At 40.9% G+C, this 12,115-nt stretch overlaps 1 protein-coding gene and 1 non-coding gene across 5 annotated transcripts in view; both read right to left on the bottom strand.

Annotated features, from left to right (window-relative positions):
- Positions 1–12,115, bottom strand: part of DCX (doublecortin) — a 412,950-nt gene that overhangs the window by 89,950 nt on the left and 310,885 nt on the right. The window lies entirely within an intron of this gene.
- TRNAE-UUC (transfer RNA glutamic acid (anticodon UUC)) lies at positions 11,945–12,016 on the bottom strand. Its single transcript has one exon. It is a non-coding gene; the product is annotated as a tRNA-Glu (tRNA).

The following is a 12,115-nucleotide window of genomic DNA, read 5'->3' on the forward strand; positions in this document are numbered from 1 at the left end:
TTTGTGTGAAGATTCCCAGGGTCTGTATCTTTACATTTATGCTGTACGTGTTAACATATACAAACTCAGCTACTCCACACCATTCTGTTCTATTTCAGGTCAGGACTTGACAAGGGCAAGGGCAGTATGGAGTTGATGCTGTCATCCTTGAAAGCCACATTCAGCTCAGGGGATGGAAACATATTGATTTAAACAGAATTTTTGCTTTACAAGAAGGGAGGGAGAGAGATTGCTTAATCTGAACTCAAGGTCTCGGCAAGGTCCCTGCGGAGTAGCCAAACGCCACACCACTCAGTGAACTGAACCAGAGCCAGGACTATTAAGCCAAGTGGGGGCTAGGAGTTTTTAGCCTGCTCAGCAACAACTATTTATTTCCTCTAGAGTGTGAGTCCCAGCCTAGTCCCAGTTGGAAGAAAATCCAAAAGCAAGGGTGGCTATGTAAAGTATACCCCATGGGTGGGGGACCCCTCCCAAGTTCTCATCTTATATATCAGTTCTACCCAGTTCCAGCCACCATCAGTTTTCAGGTGGGGCTCATTAATAAACTCTTCAGCAGCCAACTGTGACAGCAGTGGTAGCATTCTGAACACCATTCCAGGCTATTGCTACAGAAGACTATGGTAGGGGTTGAAAAAGAGGTGTCTATATCAATTACCACTAAAAACAAACATGGATTAAAGCCAGCCCCAAGCCTATTTTCTCCAGATGAGCTGCAGTAATCTATCTCATTGTTAATCAACTTCCACACCCCCTTTCACTCAGCTGCCTTCTGCAGTGCTGCAGGCTAAATGACAAAAGCAGTTCCAGCCTGGAAATGAATGATGCCATTCATCAATCTCAGAAGTCTCTCTGTGAAGATGCTGAAGAAGCAGATTCCTATTCCCAACACTTAATCCACCGTGGGCTTCCCTGGTGGCTCAGTGATAAAGAATCCACCTGCCAATGCAGGAGACATGGGTTTGATCCCTGGGTCAGGAAGATCCTCTGGAGAAGGAAATGGCAACCCACTCCAGTATTCTTGCCTGGGAAATCCTATGGACAGAGGAGCCTGGTGGGCTATAGTCCACAGGGTCACAAAAGAGTTGGATATGACTTAGCAACTAAACAACAACAATCCATTAGGTACACTAGGCACAGTGCCTAGGGCTCACCATATGTTTATGAACCCCTGTTTCCCTGGTGGCTCTGTGATAAAGGAATCTGCCTGCAATGCAGGAGCCACAGGAGATGTGGGTTTGATCCTGGGGTCAGAAAGATCCCCTGGAGAAGGAAATGGCTACCCACTCCAGTATTCTTGCTTGGAGAATTCCATGGACAGAGAAGCCTGGCAGGCTATATAGTCCATAGGTCACAAAGAGTCAGACACAACTGAAGCGACTTAGCACACATGCACAAGCATTATTTAATTTCTTTTAAAATAAAAAAAAAATTTAGATTATACAAAATATTTAAATATATAATATTAATATATTCATACCAATGTAGTGGCAAGTATTTTTTAAGTAGAGAAAGGGGTCCAGAGAGACAAAAGTTGCCAAGGGCCCACCAGTCATCATGCATCTGTATGTTTATCAAGTAGTACTGGAGATCTGAAACCTAAAGGGTAGGATGGCCCAATGGAGAACCCACACTTCTCTTAATCAGAGGAGTCCCTGGGAAAGCACAGACATCAGTCCCCAGCGGCGACAGGCCAAACACTTGAAACTTCAAGCAAGGCAAGGCCCCATCCTCTCTGCAAACAGCAAGAGGAAGTTCACCTCTCAACTGCCCTGTTAAATAAACTGTGGAAGCGAAGGCTGCCAGAGGGAAGCTTTTTATCAAGGCTGTAATGTCTCTGGTGAGTAAGACCAGAGATGTCCTGACGTATAAATATTTATATACGACTTCATCAGATGAGACAGCCCGTACTTAAAAGAAACAGGGCACATGCATGCATACGCAGACATAAAGAGACTTCAGGAGGTACTGGTCTCTGGCCCCAAACCTCTTTTAAGGGATATTATCGTGCTGGGCGAGCTGTTCAGACCCCTAGGGTCTGCCAAATTGTTGCCAGTTGGAGAAGCCCAGACTTGGGGCAACAGGAAGCATGCAGCCTACATGAATGGCAAGCACCACTTAGGCAGTTAAGTCTCATTAGTGAACCTGTCTCTGATTCCTTACTCTGCAGCATGAGCTAGTGGAAGGAGTACTGCTTTATACGGGACTAAATCTACTGTGAAGGTTCTAAACCGACAATGGAATTGACGTTGCTGACTTTTTATCACTCTTGTTAGCAAAGCCGAACTTGAATTCCTGTGACCAAAAGGATTCTCCTAATTTCTTACAACTCTGGGGGACTCTTGAAACATCTAGACATATCTCCCTTTTTGGTCAATTTCTTCTTTTCCCTCTCAAGTCTATATCAGAGATAAGCGTGCTCAGCCCTACACTGAACATGGGTAAAAAGGTGTTGCCTTCGTGGTGATTGTTGATGCTCTATCTACAAAGGCTCCCATGCTCCAGTTTATCACCCCTGTCAAAATGTAATGGTGCCTGTTTTCTCTCCATTTAATTACTCCTTTGGGCCTTGAAGTTGTTTTTTTTTTTCTTTTTAAGCTTCTCTAATTAAAATGCAAATAAATACCCAAGGCAGAGGCCAATGATTCCCAAAGTGCATTCTACCACATGGTCATAGTTTTTTATTTATTTTTTAATAATGAGTTTGGTGTTCAAACAAGTTTGGGGAACATTGGTCTAAACAAAATCAAGCAGGTTTCTCTACAGAGGGCTTATTGGAGTCTTTTTTCAAGAGGGGAATATACTGTGCAATGTGACTAAACTTATTTGATCAAAGAACTTCTGATCAGACTAGTATTACATATAACACACTTTGGGAAAAGTTCTCTAAACTGATAGGAGCTAACATTATAGTAAGGAATGATTTCCTTACCGATTGAACCTGTGAGCTGAGATGGAGGCTCTGAAAAAAGTCTGACTTATCTGGGGATACAGCTTAAAGTTATAAGGCAGGACAGGGCACAATAGACAAACGGCTAGCTCTGCATATTAAAATGCACACATGACATAAGTTATACCAGAAGGGCATTTTGGTAACAACATATAACATAGGAGCTGACAGCGAGGAAAGCCCTGGGAAAATGAAACATTGAACAAGCAAGTTCTGATAGATCTGGAGCATGGGGAACTGCCAAAAAGCATCAAATCCCATAGCCTGACCCACTCATGACTCCATCTGCCTACATGCCTCTGAGGACCTTCCTGAGCCAGACTCTGCCCTCTGATCAATTGGAAAATTTTGCCTCCTATTTCCAGCCATAATGACTGTTTGAATGACCTGAATTTGACTGGTTTAATAACCTAAATTGTCATTTGAAATAGACATTTTCTGTCATATTTGACATACTCCTATCTCAAAACTATTCTCTTAGCCTCTCTGGACACATCATCTAGTTATCCACAGTCCTCTTTATCAATTCCTGGGCTCCTCCTCCTACTCACCCCCTTAATGCAAATATCCTCCCATGGTCTTTTCCTGGAACAACTTCTCTACTTGCCTGATTTTAACCACCATTGTTTGCAGATTATTCCCAAATCTATGTATCTCCAGCCCAGACTTCTCTCCAGATGCCAGACCCATATATACCACTATATTCTGGAGATTCCACTCAGATGTAGCAAGGCATCCTAAATTCAGTACATCTAAGCTCTGTTTCTTGCCCTGGATTTCCCTAGTCTAGTGAATGGCTCTACAATCTACCTATAAACCTCAGAGTCACCTGAATCCTCCTCCTTCCTCACCTATGACAGGCAAAATTATAAGAATGATACTTGCCCTTGTATAATCTCCTCCCTTTGAATATGGCAGGAACATGGGAACATGATATGTTATTTTTATGATTATGTTATGTTATATGGCACAAAGGGACTTTTCAGATATAATTAGGGTTAATAATCAGTTGACTTTGGGCTCATCAAGGGGGAGATTACACAGGGAGCAACAATCTAATCATGTGAGCCTTTCAAAAGCAAGAGTTTACTCTGACTGCTGGCGGAAGGGGAAATTAGATTCTAAGCCTGAGAAGGATTTGATGTAACTGTGTTGGCTTGAAGATGGAGAGAGCCATGTGAGAAGGATGTTGGTAGCCTCCAGAAGCTGAAAATGGCTCCCAGCTGACAATCAGCAAGGAAGTGAGGACCTCAGACCTAGTTCCAAGGAACTCAATTCTGCCAAAAATCTGGATGAGCTTGGACCTAGGGTCATCCTCATGCATGCTGCCGAATCGCTTCAGTCATGTCCGACTCTTTGTGACCCCATGGACTATAGTCCACCAGGCTCCTCTGTCCATGGGATTCTCCAGGCAAGAATACTGGAGGGGGTTGCCATTTCCTTCTCCAGGGGATCTTCCTGACCCAGGGATCAAACTTGTGTCTCCTGTGTCTCCTGCATTGCAGGCAGATTCTTACTGCTGAACCACCAGGGAAGCCCAGATTCATACTCAGAGCCTCCCAGTAAGAGCCTTGCCCATATGACACTGTGACTTTAGTTTTGCATGATCCTAAACAGGGAACCCAGTCAAGGCTGCTTTAGCTCTGATCTATACAACTGTGAAATAATAAGTGGCTGGTGCTCTAAGCTGCTACATTTGTAGTAATTTAGGTGGCTCAGTAGAGAATCTGCCTGCCAATGCAGGAGATACAGGAGATGTGGGTTTGATTCCTGGGTTGGGAAGATCCCCTGGAGGAGGAAATGGCAATCCACTCCAGTATGCCTGCATGGGAAATCCTACTGACAGAGGAGCCTGTGGGCTACAGTCCATAGGGTCACAAAAGTCAGACAAAACTTAGTGACTAAATAACAATGTCCAATACCACTGCCTGGGCTTAGATTCTTCTATTTTCTTTCTTATACTACCACACAATCTTCTACTTGGTCTCCCTACTGGTTTTGTCTTCTTCAAATCCAGAACAACAGAGTGACTAACCCAAACTGCAAATCTGATCACACTGTTCCTTTGCTTAAAATCCTTTAGTGGTTTCTTTCCCTACAGGATAATATCCAAGCTCCTTAATGTAGTTTTTACAAGGTTATTCCTGAATCTTTCCCTTGACTTCTTCTCAGATTCATCTTCTGCCATTTTTGCCTTGCACTATTTCCTGTAACACAGTTTCTCAATCATAGCCCTCTTGCCATTTTGGGTCAGATAATTCTCTGCTGTGGGGAGTTGTTCTGTGCATAAGTGAAGTGAAGTCGCTCAGTCGTGTCCGACTCTTTGCGACCCCATGCACTGTAGCCTACCAGACTCCTCTGTCTCCCACATTGTAGACAGACGCTTACCGTCTGAGCCACCAGAGAAGTCTATATGCAGGGAAGTTCTGTGCATGGTAGGATGTTAAGCAGCATCCCTGGCCTCTTCCAACTAGATTTCAGTAGCATCTCACCCTCATTTGTGACAACCAACAATGTCTCTGAAAGTGAAATGAAAGTGTTAGTTGCTCAGTTATGTCTGACTCTTTGTGACCCCATGGACTGTAGCCCACCAGGCTCCTCTGTCTGTGGGATTCTCCAGGCAAGAATACTGGAGTAGGTTGCCATTTCCTCCTCCAGGGGATCTTCCCAACCCAGGGATCAAACCCATGTCTCCTGTGTCTCCTCCTGCATTGCAGGCAGATTCTTTACCATTTAAGCCACCAGGGAAGCCCTAGATAATGCCAAATGCCCCCTTAGGGGCAAAATCGCTTCAGATAAAGACCACTGAGCTAAAAATGTATACAGGATTACAGTGGCTCTCTACACCCAAACTTCTTTTTTTCCCCCTTAAGAGCTAATATCACAAGACCTGGAGAAGGTAGAATCTGTGATATCAAGAATAAAAGTATTCTAAATCTAGGAAAAATAGATGGACTGGGGTTCTGGAGATCCCTTTTGGTATACTTTTTTTAAAGAAGCTTTGGTGGTTAGGGAAGAACCTGTAATTCTTTGTACTAGAAGTTCCTTCTGTTTAGAAAGATTCCTTGATGCTTGAGAGTTAGAAAGGTCAGGGTGGGACTAAGATAAAAAGAAGACGGAAATGACTTCTTTGTATTTGCTCTAGCTTTAAGGAAATTTGTTAAAGGGACCCTCATGTTTCCTTCTAGTGTTTCTTTAGGCAAGAAATCTGGGCCAAATCTCTATACAAAAAAAAAAAAAAAAAGACTGTCAATTTGTTTGCTTGGAGTAGTCTTTTGGGTACATGCTTTAGGAACATGAATTGGTGGTTAGACAAGAGAAAAAACCCCAGCACCCAAGAATTCTATTACTAAGTATATCTTCAAGAGAAATAAAAATATATGGTGACTCAAAAACTTACACACATATGCTCACAGCAACATTAATAATAATAGTCAAAAGATGGAAACAACTCAAATGTCCATCAACCAATGAATGGGTACAAAAAAATGTGGTATAATCATATAATGGAATATGATTCATCCATACAAAGAAATGAAATCCAAATATATACTACAACATAGATGAGCCTAAAACATTATGTTAAGTGAACAGAACCAGTCACAAAAGACTACATGATTCATCTGCATAAAATGTCCAGGGAAGGCAAATCTATAGACACAGAAAGTAGATTAATGCTTGCCTAGGGCTAGGAAAAATAGGAGGTAGAGGAGAGGTAGCTAAAAGTTAACACAATTTCTTTTTGAGGTGATGAAATGTTTAAAAATTGACTATGGTAATGCCTGCAATATGTCTATGAATACACTAAAAAATCATTGAATTGTATATTTTGAATGGTTGAAATATATGGTATGTGAATTATATCTTAATTAAGCTTTTCCCCAAAAAAGTAGTCCAAGCAATTCTTGGCATCTCCCTACTCCCCAGGCCCAATCCTGTGTAACACCACCCTGAAGGGATATGACGTGGGACAAGCAAGTTTGGATGGGTGTGGGATGAGAACACCAAGAGTCTAGAGCATAGGGGGCACTGCCAAGGAACAATAGGTCCTTTTAAGTTCTCTTGAGCCCTCTTATGTTTTTCCTACTTAATGAGGCTTAGCCAACCTCACTGTTATAGCTTTGGATTGAGTTACTGTCCCAGGACATCTATACAAGAGAAACTTCTGTGCTGTTAGTTCACATCCAAAGTTCTTGGAAGAGAAAACTTCACAGAATTTGGCTGCTAACTTTTGAAGTCAAGGTACTTGCCAGATATATGGGTCACTGCTATTTCTAACTCTTGGATTAAACTCACATTAAAAAAAAAATCTGTCTTATCTTTTCAACAAATGGTGCTGGAAATGTTGGATATACATTTGCAAAAAAAGACCAGACAGAAAGAAAGAGGGAGAGGGAGGGAAGAATGAAGAAAAGAAGGAAGGAAAAAAACTTTGACCCTAAAGTCACATGATACAAAAAAATTAATAAACTGGATTTCATCAAAATAAAAAAATTCACTCTTGAAAAATCAAGACAGCCATTAAAAAGATGGAAACACATACTACAGACTTGGAGAAAATATTTGGAAATTACATATGTGATATAAGACATATCCAGAATATACAAAAAATTCTTATAACAATAAGGAAATAATTTAATTGTTAAATGGAAAAGATCTAAATAGACATTTTAACAAAGAAGATACATAAATGTCCAATAAGTATGTGAAAATATATTTGATACCATTAGTTATTAGGGACAAGCAAATAAAAAAAACACAATGAGATATCATTTTATATCCACTAGAATGACTCATAAAAAGATAGACAATAACAATGGTTGGCAAGATGTGAAGAAAATCTCATACATTGCTAGTAGGGATGTAAAATGGTACAGCCATTTTAGAAAATAGTCTGGCAGTTTCTTAAAATTTTAAACATACACATACTATGCAACCCATCAATACTATTCCTAAGTGTTTATCCAAGATAAATAAAGACATAAGTCCACATAAAAATCTGAGCATGAATATTCATAGCAGCTTTATTCATAATAACGAAAGTTTGAAACAACTCAAATTTTCATTCAATAATAAATAAATAAAATGTAGTATATCCTCTTATAATAATATTATTCAGCCATAAAGAGGAATGAAATAGTGCTATGCTACAACATGATGAACATTGAAAACATGCTAAGTAAAGAAGCCAGCCACAACAGATCACATGTGGCATGATTTCATTCATATTAAAAGTCCAGAATGAGCAAATCTGTAGAGACAGAAAGTAGATAAGTGGTTGGGGGATTGGACCATGATGTCTAAAGGGTGTAGAGTTTATTTTCATGATGATAAAAATTTTCTAAAATTGATCCTGGGGATGGATGCACAACTCTCTGAATATACTAAAAGCTATTGGAAAGTACAGAACAGACTTTTGGACTCTGTGGGAGAAGGCGAGGGTGGGATGTTTCAAGAGAACAGCATTGAAACATGTATATTATCTAGGGTGAAACAGATCACCAGCCAAGGCTGGATGCCTGAGGCAATCCCAGAGGAATAGGGTGGAGAGGGAGGTGGGAGGGGGGATTGGAATGGGGAATACATGTATATCCATGGCTGATTCATGTCAATGTATGACAAAAACCACTACAATATTGTAAAGTAATTAGCCTCCAACTAATAAAAATAAATGGAAAAATAAATAAATAAAATTAATAGGGAAAAAAAAAGCTATTGGATTGTACACTTGAATGGGGTGAATTGTATGGTATGAGGTTTATATGCAGGAGACCTGGGTTCGGTCCCTGGGTTGGGAAGATCCCCTGGAGGAGGGCATGGCAACCCACTCCAGTATTCTTGCCTGGAGAATCCCATGGACAGAGGAGCCTGGCAGGCTATAGGCCATGGGGTTGCAAAGAGTCAGACACAGCTGAGTGACTAAGCACACACAAAGGTTTATATCTCAATAAAGCTATTTTAAAAAATGCATTTGGAGACAATGGACTTTCTTTCACTTTGAGGGAATGGCAATAATGGGAAAGATGAAAATAAAGAACTAAAAACAAGAAGCCAGTTACTTTCAAGGTTGTTCATGGAATCAACTTCCTGATAAACTCCCACTTAATGATTCTCCTGATTACTTAAGAAATAGCTCTGATGCTAACCTCTTCCATTGGCAATATTCCTTTTCTGCACTGAAAATAGCACCACTGTGTTGAAGATGCCTTAATAATGGCACTGTCAAATGCTTGCAACAATTAGCAAGCTGGCTTTTATCTCGTTTTGTTTAGTGATTCCTCCACCCTCTCATATCATACACATCCATAAGAAAAGGAAGTCAAATCAAAATTACATTTGAGAGTATTCTCTGTTTATGTCTTCACAGACACCAAAGATCTGAATATAAGAACTGTGTAAATCCCTTTAGGAACCATTCTAGAAAATAACATATCCACCAAGATGATTACTACATCAGGTTGGAGAGACTAGGAGCATAGAGAGGTGGAGGGCTTTGAGAAGAGTAGCAGCTTGGTGAAAAATACCTAAACAGAAGCAACACTGTAAAATGACTACTCTGTTCACATGGAGCTAGAAATACTCCTGTAGGTCATGTACTTATCTCAAAAACTGAGGTCCAGAAAAGAGATTTGATTGGCTCCCAAAACATATAACTAGTGGAAAATAAAGTGAAGACTAGAACTCGAGTCTTTGAATCACAGTTTCAGGCTCTTTCCATCTGCTGAATGTTGGATATTGATAGACTAGTCAATGTGAGAGACTGGAATACTGTGTCAAAGCTTTTGATTGAAATGACCAAGCCCCAGCTCCATCACTGCTCAGAGCCTACAGCATTTCATAACAATAAAACTCCAAGATGATAAATTAGATCTGATAGACAGAGTGCCTGATGAACTCTGGACGGAGGTTCATGACATTGTACAGGAGACAGGGAGCAAGACCATCCCCAAGAAAAAGAAATGCAAAAGGCAAAATGGCTATCTGAGGAGGCCTTATAAATAGCTGTGAAAAGAAGAGAAGCAAAAAGCAAAGGAGAAAAGGAAAGATATACCCATTTGAATGCAGAATTCCAAAGAATAGCAAGCAGAGATAAGAAAGCCTTCCTCAATGATCACTGCAAAGAAATAAAGGAAAACAATAGAATGGGAAAGACTAGAGATCTCTTCAAGAAAATTAAAGATACCAAGGGAACATTTCACACAAAGATGGGCTCAGTAAAGGACAGAAATTGTATGGACCTAACAGAAGCAGAAGATATTAAGAAGAGGTGGCAAGAATACACAGAAGAGCTGTACAAAAAAGATCTTCACAACCCAGATAATCATAATGGTGTGATCACTCACCCAGAGCCAGATATCCTGGAATGTGAAGTCAAGTGGGCTTAGGAAGCATCACTATAAACAAAGCTAGTGGAGGTGATGGAATTCCAGTTGAGCTATTTCAAATCCTAAAAGATGATGCTGTGAAAGTGCTGCACTCAATATGCCAGCAAATTTGGAAAATTCAGCAGTGGCCACAGGACTGGAAAAGGTCAGTTTTCATTCCAATCCCAAAGAAAGGCAATGCCAAAGAATGCTCAAACTACTGCACAATTGCACTCATCTCACATGCTAGCAAAGTAATGCTTAAAATTCTCCAAGCCAGGCTTCAGCAATACGTGAACCGTGAACTTCCAGATGTTCAAGCTGGTTTTAGAAAAGGCAGAAGAACCAGAGATCAAATTGCCAACATCCGCTGGATCATCAAAAAAGCAAGAGTTCCAGAAAAACATCTATTTCTGCTTTATTGACTATGCCAAAGCCTTTGACTGTGTGGATCACAGTAAACTGTGGAAAATTCTGAAAGAGATGGGAATACCAGACCATCTGACCTGCCTCTTGAGAAATTTGTATGCAGGTCAAGGAATAACAGTGAGAACTGGACATGGAACAACAGACTTGTTCCAAACAGGAAAAGGAATATGTCAAGGCTATATATTGTCACCTTGCTTATTTAACTTATATGCAGAGTACATCATGAGAAACGCTGGGCTGAAGGAAGCACAAGCTGGAATCAAGATTGCCGGGAGAAATATCAATAACCTCAGATATGCAGATGACACCACCCTTATGGCAGAAAGTGAAGAAGAACTAAAGAGCCTCTTGATGAAAGTGAAAGAGGAGAGTGAAAAAGTTGGCTTAAAGCTCAACATTCAGAAAACTAAAGATCATGGCATCTGGTCCCATCACTTCATGGCAAATAGATGGAGAAACAGTGGAAACAGTGGCAGACTTATTTTTTTGGGCTCCAAAATCACTGCAGATAGTGACTGCAGTCATGAAATTAAAAGACGCTTACTCCTTGGAAGAAAAGTTATGACCAACCTAGACAGCATATTAAAAAGCAGAGACATTACTTTGCCAACAAAGGTCCGTCTAGTCAAGGCTATGGTTTTTCCAGTAGTCATGTATGGATGTGAGAGTTGGACTATAAAGAAAGCTGAGCGCCGAAGAATTGATGCTTTTGAAGTGTGGTGTTGGAGAAGACTCTTGAGAGTCCCTTGGACTGCAAGGAAATCCAACCAGTCCATCCTAATAGAAACCAGTCCTGAATGTTCACTGGTAGGACTGATGCTGAAGCTGAAACTCCAATAAATACTTCGGCCACCTGATACGAAGAGCTGACTCCTTGGAAAAGACCCTAATGCTGGGAAAGATTGAAAGTGAAAGGAGAAGGGGACGACAGAGGATGAGATGGTTGGATGGCATCACTGACTCAATGGACATGAGTTTGAGTAAACTCCAGGAGTTGGTGATGGACAGGGAGGCCTGGCGTGCTGCAGTCCATGGGGTCGCAGAGTCGGACACGACTGAGCGACTGAACTGAACTGAAGATGATTAATTACTGAAGACATAACCAATCACCAGACTATACTTGGTCCTTTCTTTCCAGAAGAACAGTATATTTGATGTTGGGCCACTTCCATCATAAGATACCAAGCGGTTTGTGGTATCTTAGTCCCTTGACCAGGGATTGAACCTGGGCCCTGGCAGTGAAAGTGCCAAGTCCTAACCACTGAACTGCCAAGGAATCCCCTTAAGCCAGCTTTTAAAGTACAAAATCTACCTTGGTATGAGACAGCTTGAAGTCTATACTACATATGGCAAAGTAGTTTGCAAACCATCTCCT

The sequence above is a fragment of the Odocoileus virginianus genome, unplaced genomic scaffold, assembly GCF_023699985.2.
Source record: "Odocoileus virginianus isolate 20LAN1187 ecotype Illinois unplaced genomic scaffold, Ovbor_1.2 Unplaced_Scaffold_1, whole genome shotgun sequence".
In the NCBI taxonomy this organism is placed as follows: domain Eukaryota; kingdom Metazoa; phylum Chordata; class Mammalia; order Artiodactyla; family Cervidae; genus Odocoileus; species Odocoileus virginianus.